Source organism: Xenopus laevis, chromosome 2S (genome assembly GCF_017654675.1).
Source record: "Xenopus laevis strain J_2021 chromosome 2S, Xenopus_laevis_v10.1, whole genome shotgun sequence".
NCBI lineage: Eukaryota > Metazoa > Chordata > Amphibia > Anura > Pipidae > Xenopus > Xenopus laevis.
The window spans coordinates 8664618-8677339 of NC_054374.1; positions in this window are offsets into that span (position 1 = coordinate 8664618).

Sequence of the window (12722 nt, forward strand, 5' to 3'; positions counted from 1 at the left end):
TAATAGTGCTACTCCAGCAGAATTCTGCACGGAAATCCATTTCTCAAAAGAGCAAACAGATTTTTTTATATTCAATTTTGAAATCTGACATGGGGCTAGACATATTGTCAATTTCCCAGCTGCCCCCAGTCATGTGACTTGTGCCTGCACTTTAGGAGAGAAATGCTTTCTGGCAGGCTGCTGTTTTTCCTTCTCAATGTAACTGAATGTGTCTCAGTGAGACGTGGGTTTTTACTATTGAGTGTTGTTCTTAGATCTACCAGGGAGCTGTTATCTTGCGTTAGGGAGCTGTTATCTGGTTACCTTCCCATTGTTCTGTTGTTTGGCTGCTGGGGGTGGGGGATATCACTCTAAATTGCAGTACAGCAGTAAAGAGTGATTGAAGTTTATGAGAGCAAAAGTCACATGACTTGGGGCAGCTGGGAAATTGACAAAATGTCTAGCCCCATGTCAGATTTCAAAATTGAATATAAAAAAATCTGTTTGCTCTTTTGAGAAATGGATTTCAGTGCAGAATTCTGCTGGAGCAGCACTATTAACTCATTCATTTTGGAAAAAAATTTTTTTCCCATGACAATATCCCTTTAATATCAGGAGCAATGTCTGTGCTTCCATAAGCGAACCCTAAACTACCCATTGGCTTTTCCATGGAGCAAACATCTGATTGGTTGCACACATGGCACCACTTCGCCAGGCGCAAATGCGCTAAGAATATGCTTATTCACTAAAATGCAAATTTCGTCCTGGGCGCGGAACGCTGGCGACTTTTCGTTAGCGTTGCTTCAGCAGTGCGAGCATTTCATAGCAAAGATGCGCTAGCATTCGTTTGTGGCTAGCGAAAATTCATTAATGATCTTGTGCTTGGGTCAATTTGCATACGGCAGGTAATTTAAAGTTGTATGGACGTCTTTATTATAAATGTTGGTGCAAATACTTGAAGTTACCACTTTTTATTACACATGTCCAGGGAACCTTGATAAAAACAAGAGAGTTAATATAATGCCCTACACATGAGCCCAGTGTAAAATGAATGTTCCATATGTTATGAAATGTCTGGAGAAAACCAGTTACCCAAAAAAAGTTTGTTTGGACTTTTGCAGGCAATTCTGCTTCCAAAAAGGAAAAGTCACCAGCGTTTACTTTGATGCATTTTAAGCTCACAGGATATGATGTAAGTGACAGAAGATTGAAGAAGATCTGGCTGCTTTATAGCACTTCCCTGGTCTGAGGTGGCGAAGGCAACGATGACGAAAGGGGTAATGTTCAGTAAAATCCGCATTTTAGTGAATTTGTAGAGTAACATCCGTTCCTCAGAGCGAAAAGTCGCCTGGCGATAGAGTGCGAATGACTAGCAATGGTCCTGTTCACTAGCGAATTGGGGCCTGTTAGTAAATTGGTGAAAAGTCGATAGCGTTAGCCACTTTGCCCTTTAGTGAATCTACCCCCTAGTCTCTTTACTTATTATAATGTAACCTTCCATCTATGTGGCTTCTTTGTTTTCACATAGAGAATAACCATGAAATAGACCAAAATGATTAGGAGCAGAAGGGCCCACTGACTTTCCTGATATCCCGGTCTGCCAGTCCAACACTACATGCCACTCAGCTGGGCCACTTGGGCACAACTTCTGGTTTATTGTAATAACTTTGCCAAAAGAGAGAGAGCAAATTTTAAAACATCACACTTGTAAGCAAACAGTACTTTCAGCTTTGAATAATTCCCCTAAATTATTTTATGAACAAATGGTGTAATGGTTGCTACTTGTCTAGTAACCCATAACAACCAACAAAGCCAATTCAGAAAAAAAGCTTGGCTAGGCTTGCATCCACCAAATGGTGAGACATAAAGCTTGTTGAGAGGTGACCAAGCACAGAACAGAATGCCAAAGACCTTCATGAGAGTGACAGTGACTCCTATAAATTCCTGCTTGGATGAGTGGAGAGATGAGGAGATGTTATACTGTTTATGGTCTATGTCTCTCCCACATAATAACCATCACGTACTGTCTATTTCTTTTAAAGACTTTACCTTTCAGACTGGGCTTAGAAGGACTTCACTGTTACTAGCTGTGATTCAACCTGGACCAGCACACCAGCAGTTTCCTTCAAGTGTCTGCCCAACAAGTTTTCCATGGCCACCCACCCACCCCCTGCTGGGAATTCTCCAAAACTGTAAGTGATATGAGTAGTTAGTGCAGACACAGGGAACCAGAAGTGGTGTCACTATTTGGTTGGGAGAAAGTGACATCACTAACAGGCCAAATCGCCAGGAAATTAAACGTTTTTTTAAACAATGCGTTACAGTTGCAGCAGCCTATCAGACTCCGTTTGCAGGTGCCCGAGAACCAGCCACATGATCAGGACATCAGAACGTTTGTGGTTGAATCCTAATTGCATTGCAGCTATTCTGTTGTTACCTGCAGGTACCTGACCTGATGCTCAACCAACATGCCCAATATGCTGAACTTTGTAATGTTATGGAAATTCAGGAACCCGGAGATCACTTGAGATGAAAGGATAAAGACACATGCTCCATGGATTCTGAATTCAGTCAGAACCCCAAACAATGAATTTTAAATACTACATGAGCTCATAAGAATGTATGACATGAGTATGACATGTATAAATACGGAGTAAAAAGAAGTTACCGGTGGGAGAGCATAGAGATATTCCTCCACAGCACAGAAAAAACAAAGAACTGTCTTAAAGCCAAGCAGGTGGCTCTGTCCTTAAGGCCAGGGTAGTAGTGACCAAGGCTATCTTGAAAACAGAATCCATCCAAGTCAAAGAAGCTCCGTCTGCACACACACCAGAATGTTATTGTAAGACGCGCCGGGAGATCTTCACTTACCTCCCGGCGTGCCTCTGTGTCCACTCGTGTGCTCAGGAGCTCACTTCCGCATTGTTGATCCGACGCTGGCGTCCTGATGCTGGCATCGTCACGCTGAGCATCATGACGTCACTATGCATCGCCGATTTTTGAATATTTTGGCACCAATTATGTTTTAAAAGCCTGATCCATCATTTTGATAATGCCCAAGCTAGGCTTCAGTTTACTGTTCCTGCTAAAGCGTTTTTTGACTTTTGATCTTCTGGTTTTGACTTCCGCCTGACCCTTGACTACGATTCCAGCCACCTGCCTTGAACCCTTCGCCTGATTAGCGACTACGTCTACCCTTACTCCTTGCTGGTACCTCGCTTACGGGCTTGTTTCTAGTTACGCACATCATTGTTGGTTTCCGCAGCAGAAAGCCCGGGGCCCCAAAAGGGCGTTGGTGAACACCGGAATCCATAGGGTCTACCTGTGCATTCGAGGTTATCCGTCACTGCGCAAGGTTCCCGATAACGTGAGTGTTACAGTTAGTTATTCTCTGTCCAAAAACATGAATCTTTACTTCTCAAAAGAGGAATAAAGATCAAGCTTTTGACTATAAAACGTGTCTGTTGGTCTCTGGCTGTGTGAACAAAAGCAAATAAATCAAATTAAATGTAACTGTAGTTTGATGCCGTGTTCCATTTTGTTCTTATACAACAAGTATGCAAAATAGTTACAGTAGTGCTGCCTGCTGTTCATAAACACATCATATAACACCCTCTTATTATTTGTTTGGAAAGAGTTGAAAGATGTTGGCTTGATACTGTCTCTCCGGCGCACAGATCCATTTCAGCCTACGTGATAGCTATAAACAACCGCAACTCATTTATATTTTTTTCCTGACCTTTGCTTGAATTCAAGTTCCAGTCCGAGGTGAAAATGAGTTTTAGCAGCACTATTAATTGAGTGTTAGAGTAGTTTAAAAACATGGCTTGTCACAGAGGAAAAATATGAGCCAGTAATTAAAATGTGTTTCCCAGCATTCCCCAAGGAACCGCAACATTGGGTTTTGGCTTAGATTACATTACATGAGTTGCATATTGATTTATCCATTGCAGTTACTTTTTGCTTTTTCGTATTTTATTGGCATGAAAGCCTGTGGCACAATTAGGGGTTTGGGGGCATTTTACTTGCAGTGTTTTATCCCTGTTTAGATCTCTTTAAATAATCCACAATGGCTGCAATGGTGGCAATGCAAATCTTGTTAAAATGCCAGCATGATGATTACCATATGATTTATATGCACTATGTTTTATGTAATTTGCAGTGATGCAAATGGAGGTGTTTGGTGGTAGTTTTAGGTGTTTTGATACAGGATTCTGATTTGAGTAAAAAAGTGATAGGCAGCATTCCAAAAATCACTTCCATCAGAGCTCCGTAGAAATCTGGCCTTGCTTCAGCATTTGTCTAGACCAGGGCTGTCCAACTGCCCCCCCCCCTTGTGTGCTCCCCCACCTACCTGCTGTGTCTGTTTACCATGTGTAATTTCTAAATGGTATCACTACAGAGATTAACTGGCCCCTTCATTGTTTAAACCTCAAATTCAATCTAATCCCCTGTATTTTTCACACCTGTGATCCCCCTGCATTGTTCATACCTATGACACCTCTATTGTTCACACCTGAGACCCAGACTGAAACTGCCCACATTGTTCCCCTGTTCACACTTCAACTACTACAAAATGCTAATGGAGCACCAGCACTGTGTCACTGTATGTAGTACATATTAGAGTGGTCCTGATAGGTTTCCCTGTCTCTTGCTCTGTTCTTCCTGCCCTATGCTCCCTGTGTTACCCTGCTGTGCATGTGTGTGCCCTACTCTGCCTGTGAGTGACATACTCTGCCTGTGTGTGTCCTGCTGTGCCTTTGTGCCATACTCTGCCTGTGTGTGCCCTGCTCTGCATGTGTGTGCCATGCTCTGCCTGTGTGTGCCCTGATCTGCCTCTGTGTGCCATACTCTGCCTGTGTGTGCCCTGTTCTGCCTGTGTGTGCCATACTCTGCCTGTGTGTGCCCTGCTCTGCATGAGTGTGGCATATTCAACCTGTATGTGCCCTGCTCTGTCTGTGGAACATAAGACTGGTATTTGTTCTGGGGGTTTGTTAGCATTTGAAAATAAATTATTGTTAGGGGGCCCCTAAAGTGTTTAATCATGTGCTGGGGGTGCTGTGTTATCCAAGGGGAAGAGGAGGCATATGGATTTAAGGGTATGTCTTAATATGACAACTCTTTCACAGATGAGTGATAAGTGATATCCCTGTTGTTTGGTGTGCTACCACAACAAATGTGGACATGATCTTGTGGTAACATGGGTGTGGTTTAAAAACAGGGAGTGGTCAACACTGGCTTCCATTATCGGCTCTCCCCCTGTAGGCTGGAAAAATTTCGGCCCTCGGTACCACAGAAGTTGGACAGGACTGGTTAACACAATGAATAAAGTTGGCCAAAATTAATAGGTCTATGGCATTTCATACAGTGCATTCCTGAGCACTAACACATGGGGACACTCTGCATGGAGACACCTGTGGGAATTACCACTTTTGTGTTCAAGTTTATTTAAATATGAGCATCATTAGTGGATAATGTGTCAGGAATGAGATATAGGCTCTTCAAAAACAATGTTCTAATTATTATAGAATGGATTCTCGACTTCATTTTATGGAATTTCTTATTGTAAAAGTACTTATTTATAATGAACACACAACACTTGTACCATAATTTGCTTTTAGCATTTTGATTATTTGTGAAGGTTTGAATGGTCTTTTGGGGCAACAAATTACAGACCTGAAATGTGTTTGTGGGACATTCACTGGCTGTTATGTTAGTAATGTAATATCACTGGTTTTATTATAATACAATACCTTTCTTCTACCAATACCTTACTCCCTTGTCCTCCATGTACAGTAGAGTTTGTATCTTACACTTATATAATGATTCATTCAATGGATATATTTATCAAAAATTTAATTTGTGAAGTTTTTTATACTTTGAAAAAGACTCACAATTCAAAAAAACTCAAATGTTTGCTTATTTATTAAAATAATCGTAATATATAAAATTCCATTGAATGAAATAGTGAAAAAAACTTGAATACCTCAAATTAGTGTGTTTACAAGCTCAAAAAACTCGAATTTGTTAAAAAAAAAATGAAAACCCGAAGATCTTAAATTTCAAAAATGACTGGAATTTTACAAATTGACTTCTACATAAACTCATGAGCTTTTAGATGCTGAAGTTTTACGTTCGAGCTCTTCATGCTTAATAAATACCAAACATTAGAGTTTTTGAAAATATAATTCGAATTTGTGAATTTTTGTTCAAAATTAGTGATAGGCGAATTTCTCCCATTTTTCGCGAAACTTGAATTTTGACGCATTGACCATCGTCAATTCGCGTCAATTTTGACGCCGGCATTAAAGTCAATAGGCATCTGAATAGTGTTTTTTGACACCGGCGAATTTTCGCGAGACTTTTACAAATTTATTCGCCGCACTTGCCTATCACTATTCAAAATTATTTGCTTTGCAACAAAAATTGTAAATGTACACCTTGATTAATCACAAGGCCCAGATTTACAAATTGGGTGCCCCTAGGCCGTCACTGCTCTTCGCCCCACCTTCCCCTTCCAGTAAGTGTGCGCATGCACACGTTTTAATGCGTCGGGCATGGAGCGCTACCACTGGAGATTGACATACAGGAGATTGAAAGATCTTGCAGATCTCCTGTGTGTCTCCAGTGCTCTTAACCAATACGGATGCGGCTGAGAGGCCCTGAAATTCTGCCGCCCCAGACTTGGACTTTTGTAGCATTGCCCAAAATCTGGGCCTGTACATCACCCCCAAAATGCTGTGAACGATTGTTACCAGTGATGGGCGAATAAATTTGCCAGGCATGGATTTGCGGCACATTTCCACATTTCGCGGGCAAAAAATCCACAGCAACAAAAAAAATTGGCACATCAAAATTATTCGGACGCCCAAGTACTTTAATGCTTTAATACTATACAACCTTATTGACTGGTAGCTTCCCCAATGATTCAAGACCATGGCCATTGATAGATTATAACACCACAGTGAGGCTATGGGGGGGGTAATAATAAATGGTGTGGGTAGAAGCATGGGCCAATAAGAGTTAAGGGGACACCCTTCTAGAAGCTGTGGGAGGACAGCAATAGGTAAAGTATACATTTCCCTCTTAATGCTTTAGTTCAGGGGTGTCCAAACTGCGGCCCAGGATGGATATGAATGTGGCCCATCTTGAACTTCCGCCAATCCAGGAAACGTCATGTTGCAATGTCACGCACAGAGAGCATATTGTACGCGGTCGCTAATTGTGTGCTTAAAATTTTACATGGGGTGTGCGATGTGTGGCTTCCTAGAGCGGGAAAAGCAGTTAACAATAAACTTTTACAATAAAATAAATCAAAAGTTAGTGTTTGTGTATATTTCGAGTGTGACCCCAGAACATTTTTCTTCTTCCAATGTGGCCCAGCGAATCCAAAAGTTTGGACGCCCCTGCTTTAGCTAGACAAAGGGAAGATCCAAACTGAATGAATAGTGGTCCTGAAAAACCAATTTAGGAAAGATAAAGAACAAAAAGATACATTAAAGGGATGCTGTCATGGGAAAAAAAATTTTTTCAAAATGAATCAGTTAATAGTGCTACTCCAGCAGAATTCTGCCCTGAAATCCATTTCTCAAAAGAGCAAACAGATTTTTTTATATTCAATTTTGAAATCTGACATGGGGCTAGACATATTGTCAATTTCCCAGCTGCCCCTGGTCATGTGACTTGTGCCTGCACTTTAGGAGAGAAATGCTTTTTGGCAGGCTGCTGTTTTTCCTACTCAATGTAACTGAATTTGTCTCAGTGGGACGTGGATTTTACTATTGAGTGTTGTTCTTAGATCAGCTTAGGCAGCTGTTATCTTGTGTTAGGGAGCTGTTATCTGGTTACCTTCCCATTGTTCTTTTGTTTGGCTGCTGGGGGGGAGGGAGGGGGTGATATCACTCCAACTTGCAGTACAGCAGTAAAGAGTGATTGAAGTTTATCCGAGCACAAGTCACATGACTTGGGGCAGCTGGGAAATTGACAATATGTCTAGCCCCATGTCAGATTTCAAAATTGAATATAAAAAAATCTGTTTGCTCTTTTGAGAAATGGATTTCAGTGCAGAATTCTGCTGGAGCAGCACTATTAACTGATTCATTTTGAAAAAATTTTTTTTTCCCATGACAGTATCCCTTTAAACATCATGGAAAATGAATACCATGTGCCAAATGCGTTACAATATCACAACCTTCGTCCAACTAAAACTTCATTTTAATTTGATCTCCCACTTTAACTCAGAATTGCCGACTTTTTACCAAATGTTGATCATTAGTGGTTCCTTGTTCATTATAAAAACATTTGATCCTTTCTTCTTTCTGCCATTATTGCCGCCTTGCAATCTTCTTGCCTTGAAAAGACTTTCTATGTTCACAAAGCATTAAACTTCACGGGTGCGTTTCCTTTACATTCATTTTTTCTTTCATCCATCTGGATTTAACAAAACATGGAGAACAACGAACAAGAACTGAATGTTGTCCCACATGGCCGCATTTCAAAGGAACAGATTTGGATGTTTCTGTGTCTAGACCACAGAAGAAAAATACTTGATACTAATTAACTTTTCTTTCTTTTTTTTTTTTTTTTAAAGAAACGAAAGTCTGTGATTAGAAACATTTGAAAAACACACCAGAATCCATATAGCTACAGTCTGAGATTAAAGACCCGCCTGCCAGTAGAATATATTTTTTGATTTACGTTAATGTTTCACTTGCATGAAACTTCATTAAAACATACTTAAGCCCCATTTATAATATCGTGTAGCCTCTAAATTATATCGTTTCCATAGATGACCTCGGAGTTTTTTGGTTGTTACATTAAAATGGTATATGTGGGTTGTGGAATCTCTTGGGGCCTCCATATAGTGTGTCAAATGATAATAAGAAACCGGCCAGATTTGAAAATATTTGAAAGAAACACTTTGAAAAATTGTATTATCACAATGGCTAATCTTGGCCTTTGCATATAGGTAACATTTCCCACATGGCTTCTTGGGATTCATTTAAAGGTATATATTCTTTGCCAAAAATGTTAATTGATACATTTTTAATAGTAACAGTAAATTTGCAGGCTCAAGACTATAAATGGTATTTCATACACACATTTTAACAAGGGGCAGCCATATTAGATTCAAACCATGAGGTCCATGAGGTACTGCATTCATTGCCTTGGTGGCATCTTCTCATCTTCTCTGAATCTCCAAGACTGATAGAAAAGGCCAGGTCTTTCTATTACCCCTGCCAGTCCTTGGCATTTTTCTACAGCATGACTAAGTACTAAGGTCAAGTTCCCCTTGTTGTTACTATAAATGTTTAGACTGGGGCAAATTGTAATTTCCTGAAGAGCACTAATATCTAACCATACCTACTGCTCTTGGATATCGAGCTATTGCAATCCATCATCATAACTCGTTTTCTTATTGTTGTTGTTGTACATCTTGTCCACATATTTGTATCAGCCTCCCCACTTCTTGGTGTTGGCCTGTTGCTCTTAAATTTGAGTGTATAGTCGCCATGTAGAACAGCAGAGCTGCTGTTGAAAATCATGATGTGTAGTGTAAACCAATAACATCATGAAAATTAAGATAATTAACAAGGAATTCAATTAGAAGAGTGTTCTGACCAATTTTACCTACATTTTTGGAAGCTTTAAATGAAACAGTTTCTGAAGAGGAAGTATCCACCATTGGGGGCCTTCAAGAGTTTTTAGGGGAAGTAACCCAGGGTTCTGTGGGCCCATGTCATATTCATAAATGTTATAGTATGCCTCACTTGAACTAGATGCTTTGTCGGTAGGCTGCACCTGAGGCATTCTAGGAACTATCTCTTGTGGGGAATTATTTGTTCATTATTATGCACAATGGATGGCCAGACCAAATCAGATCCTTTAAATACCTCCTGCTTTAGGTAGTTACAGGCACCAAACTATGGGGGAGATTCACTGAAGGGCGAATTGTCGCCAGCGACCACTTTGCACACTTCACACATTTCTCACCACTTCGCCAGGCAAAATTTCTTACCACTACGCTAATTCACTAAAATGCGAAGTTGCTTCCTGGGTGCCAAATGTTGGTGACTTTTTGCTAGCCTTACGTCGGCAGTGCAAGCATTTTAAAACAAAATTACGCTAGCAATCGCCTCTGCCTAGCAAACCTTAATTAGTCCTGTTATGCTTAGGTCAATTTGAATAGGGCAGGTACATTAAAGTCTTTATTAGAGATCCTCTAATGCCCTACACTTGAGCCCACCCTAAAATGAATGTTCCATGCCCCTCAAATGTCTGGGGAAAATGTTAACCCAAAAAAGTTTAATAGTTAGGACTTTTGCAGGCTATCCCATTTTAAAAAAGGAAATGTTGCCAGCATGAATGCATTTTTGGCACACCGGATATGATGTAAGAGACATAAGATTGAGGAAGATGCAGCTTCATTTTAGCAGTTCGTCTGGTCTGAGGTGATGAGGTCAACTCTGGTGAAAGAGGAAACGTTCAGTAAAATTTCAGTAAATGAACGCTATCGATGGTCCCATTCGCTAGCGAATTCTCACCTACACCTGTTAGTAAATTGGCGATGTCCCTGCAGATGGGATTTCTGGCGAAATGTCGCTAGCCTTAGCCGATTCACCCTTTAGTAAATCTGCCCCTATGTGTTTCAATTAGTAGGCCAAGCCCCATCAACATACTGTGGCTTCTGGTAATTAATTTGCATTAAGAATAAGCAACTAACTTCAGAGAAACCTGAATAGCCTAGCCATCTGTAGCTAGGATTTGTAGAGCAGCACCACGGAGTGCCTCAGGTTGGGTATCTGGGCCTTCAGAACTAGGTGGGGGCCTAAGAGTGGTCTACTGCCCTACCCACCTACTGCCTTACTCTTTGGAAAGAACAAACTTTATGAAGACATTTGCCTCAAATGACTCACCATGTCCCCACCGGGCCAATCCATTTTACAGACATCATTATATGTCATAACCCCATCGTTAATAAAAATAACAGCTAAAACAAGCTTTCATGGTGAGATGTGCTATATAAAACACTAACTTGGTAAACTTATTGCACTTTTTATTGCATACTTATTATAAGAGCTATGGCTCCCATGGTGACATCAGGCATCTCATTAATGACTAGTTTATTATGTCATTATTCGGTATAATTTGTTTCACTACATAAAGCAAAATACAGTTACAGTTTGTATATATCCATGCCATTGTTCATTAGAAGGAAATTCCACAATCAAAATAAACTAAAATACAAAGTGTTAGCTGAGAGATTGAAGTTAAAGTGCTTTTAAGAAGAAAGGATTATTTATTAGTGATACGTAGAGTTTTGTCCAATTATGATATCTTTATTAATAAATCACTGGTATCCGAAAGGCATTACCAGAATTTACAGACAGTAACAAATCACCTCAGTGTTTTACGCTACGGGGAAATGACCACAAGATTTATGCGTCCAAGACTGCAGTTGATTTAAAGTGCTACAGATATCAAGTTGCAGAGCCGAAACTAGGGGCAGGCGGAAGAGGCACGTGCCTACGGTGTTTGGGGGGTGCCAGGCATGTACCTTCCCAACTGCCTTGAGCATGAATGTGCGGCCCTCCCAGGAGGAGGAGGTATCCAGTATTTCCTCTTAATGCAAAACTGTAAGACTTAATTATGAATCAAACACAAGTGCAAAGCACAAAATCCGTTGATAACTTGCTCACTCAAACACCATTCACAAAGGTACTTGCGCCTGTAGGTGCTCTTTACAAACTGTGCTCAGCACCAATGCTGTTGTTCAAGCAACAATGGATACAAGGGAACCCTAGAATTAACACACTGCCTGCTTCCAAGGTTCCCTCAGCATGCTGTGCCTAAACATGCAACTTCCTTGCATCAGTTCAAATAAAATCATTATAAAACCATAGCAAGTCTTACATTACTGGCACCATTTGAAGTGGCAAGATAAAAATGCAAACATTCACACTAAGAACAACTGGGACCACAACTGCCAAATCAAAAGCTAAATTGTTTCTGCATTGGAAAACTGACCACCTTTTTTGATGAGCTTTGAACATTGCACTTGCTTTCATAAATTAACCTTTACATTTGAACTAAAAAATAATAATAATAATAAACTAAAGATTATGTCCAAAAGGGACTTTGCTTCAAGCAGTACTAGATGCCTGTTTTTGGACTATGCTTATCTGCTGCCCGCCCTTGAACTTGAGGCCTGTCTCAAGGACTTGCTTTACTGTCTGCCCCAAACAAACTAGGATTCAGGAAACTATTGTTGAGCACGAAGCATGCAGCCCTATGGTCTTTATACTTACATATGCATCAGGATCATGGTCAATATATCTTCGGATGATTAAATGACTGAGAATAGTCTTAGTAGTGTGTTGGGATAAGCAGGTAACCCAGTGTTCAAAATGTACATACAACAAAGTCCGGGGAACTATCAGTGTTTTTTTGTTCTTTATACTGTTCCAACTGACACTGGGGAACCCTGGAGCTACTGCAACTTTGGTCCTGGCATTTGCTTCAGGTTTCCGGCAGCAGGTTGCATCAATGGGTACACCACAATTATATCCAGTGAACTGGATGCAAAGAGCATTCTGAATGCAATCTGTAAGCAATTAAACCCCCTGAAAATGCTAGATGCAATTTGCACCTGATTGGCATCAAAATACAAACACAAGTGCATTCCTTTTGATGCATCAATAATAATACATGGGCAGTGTCGGACTGGGACACCAGGGGCCCAC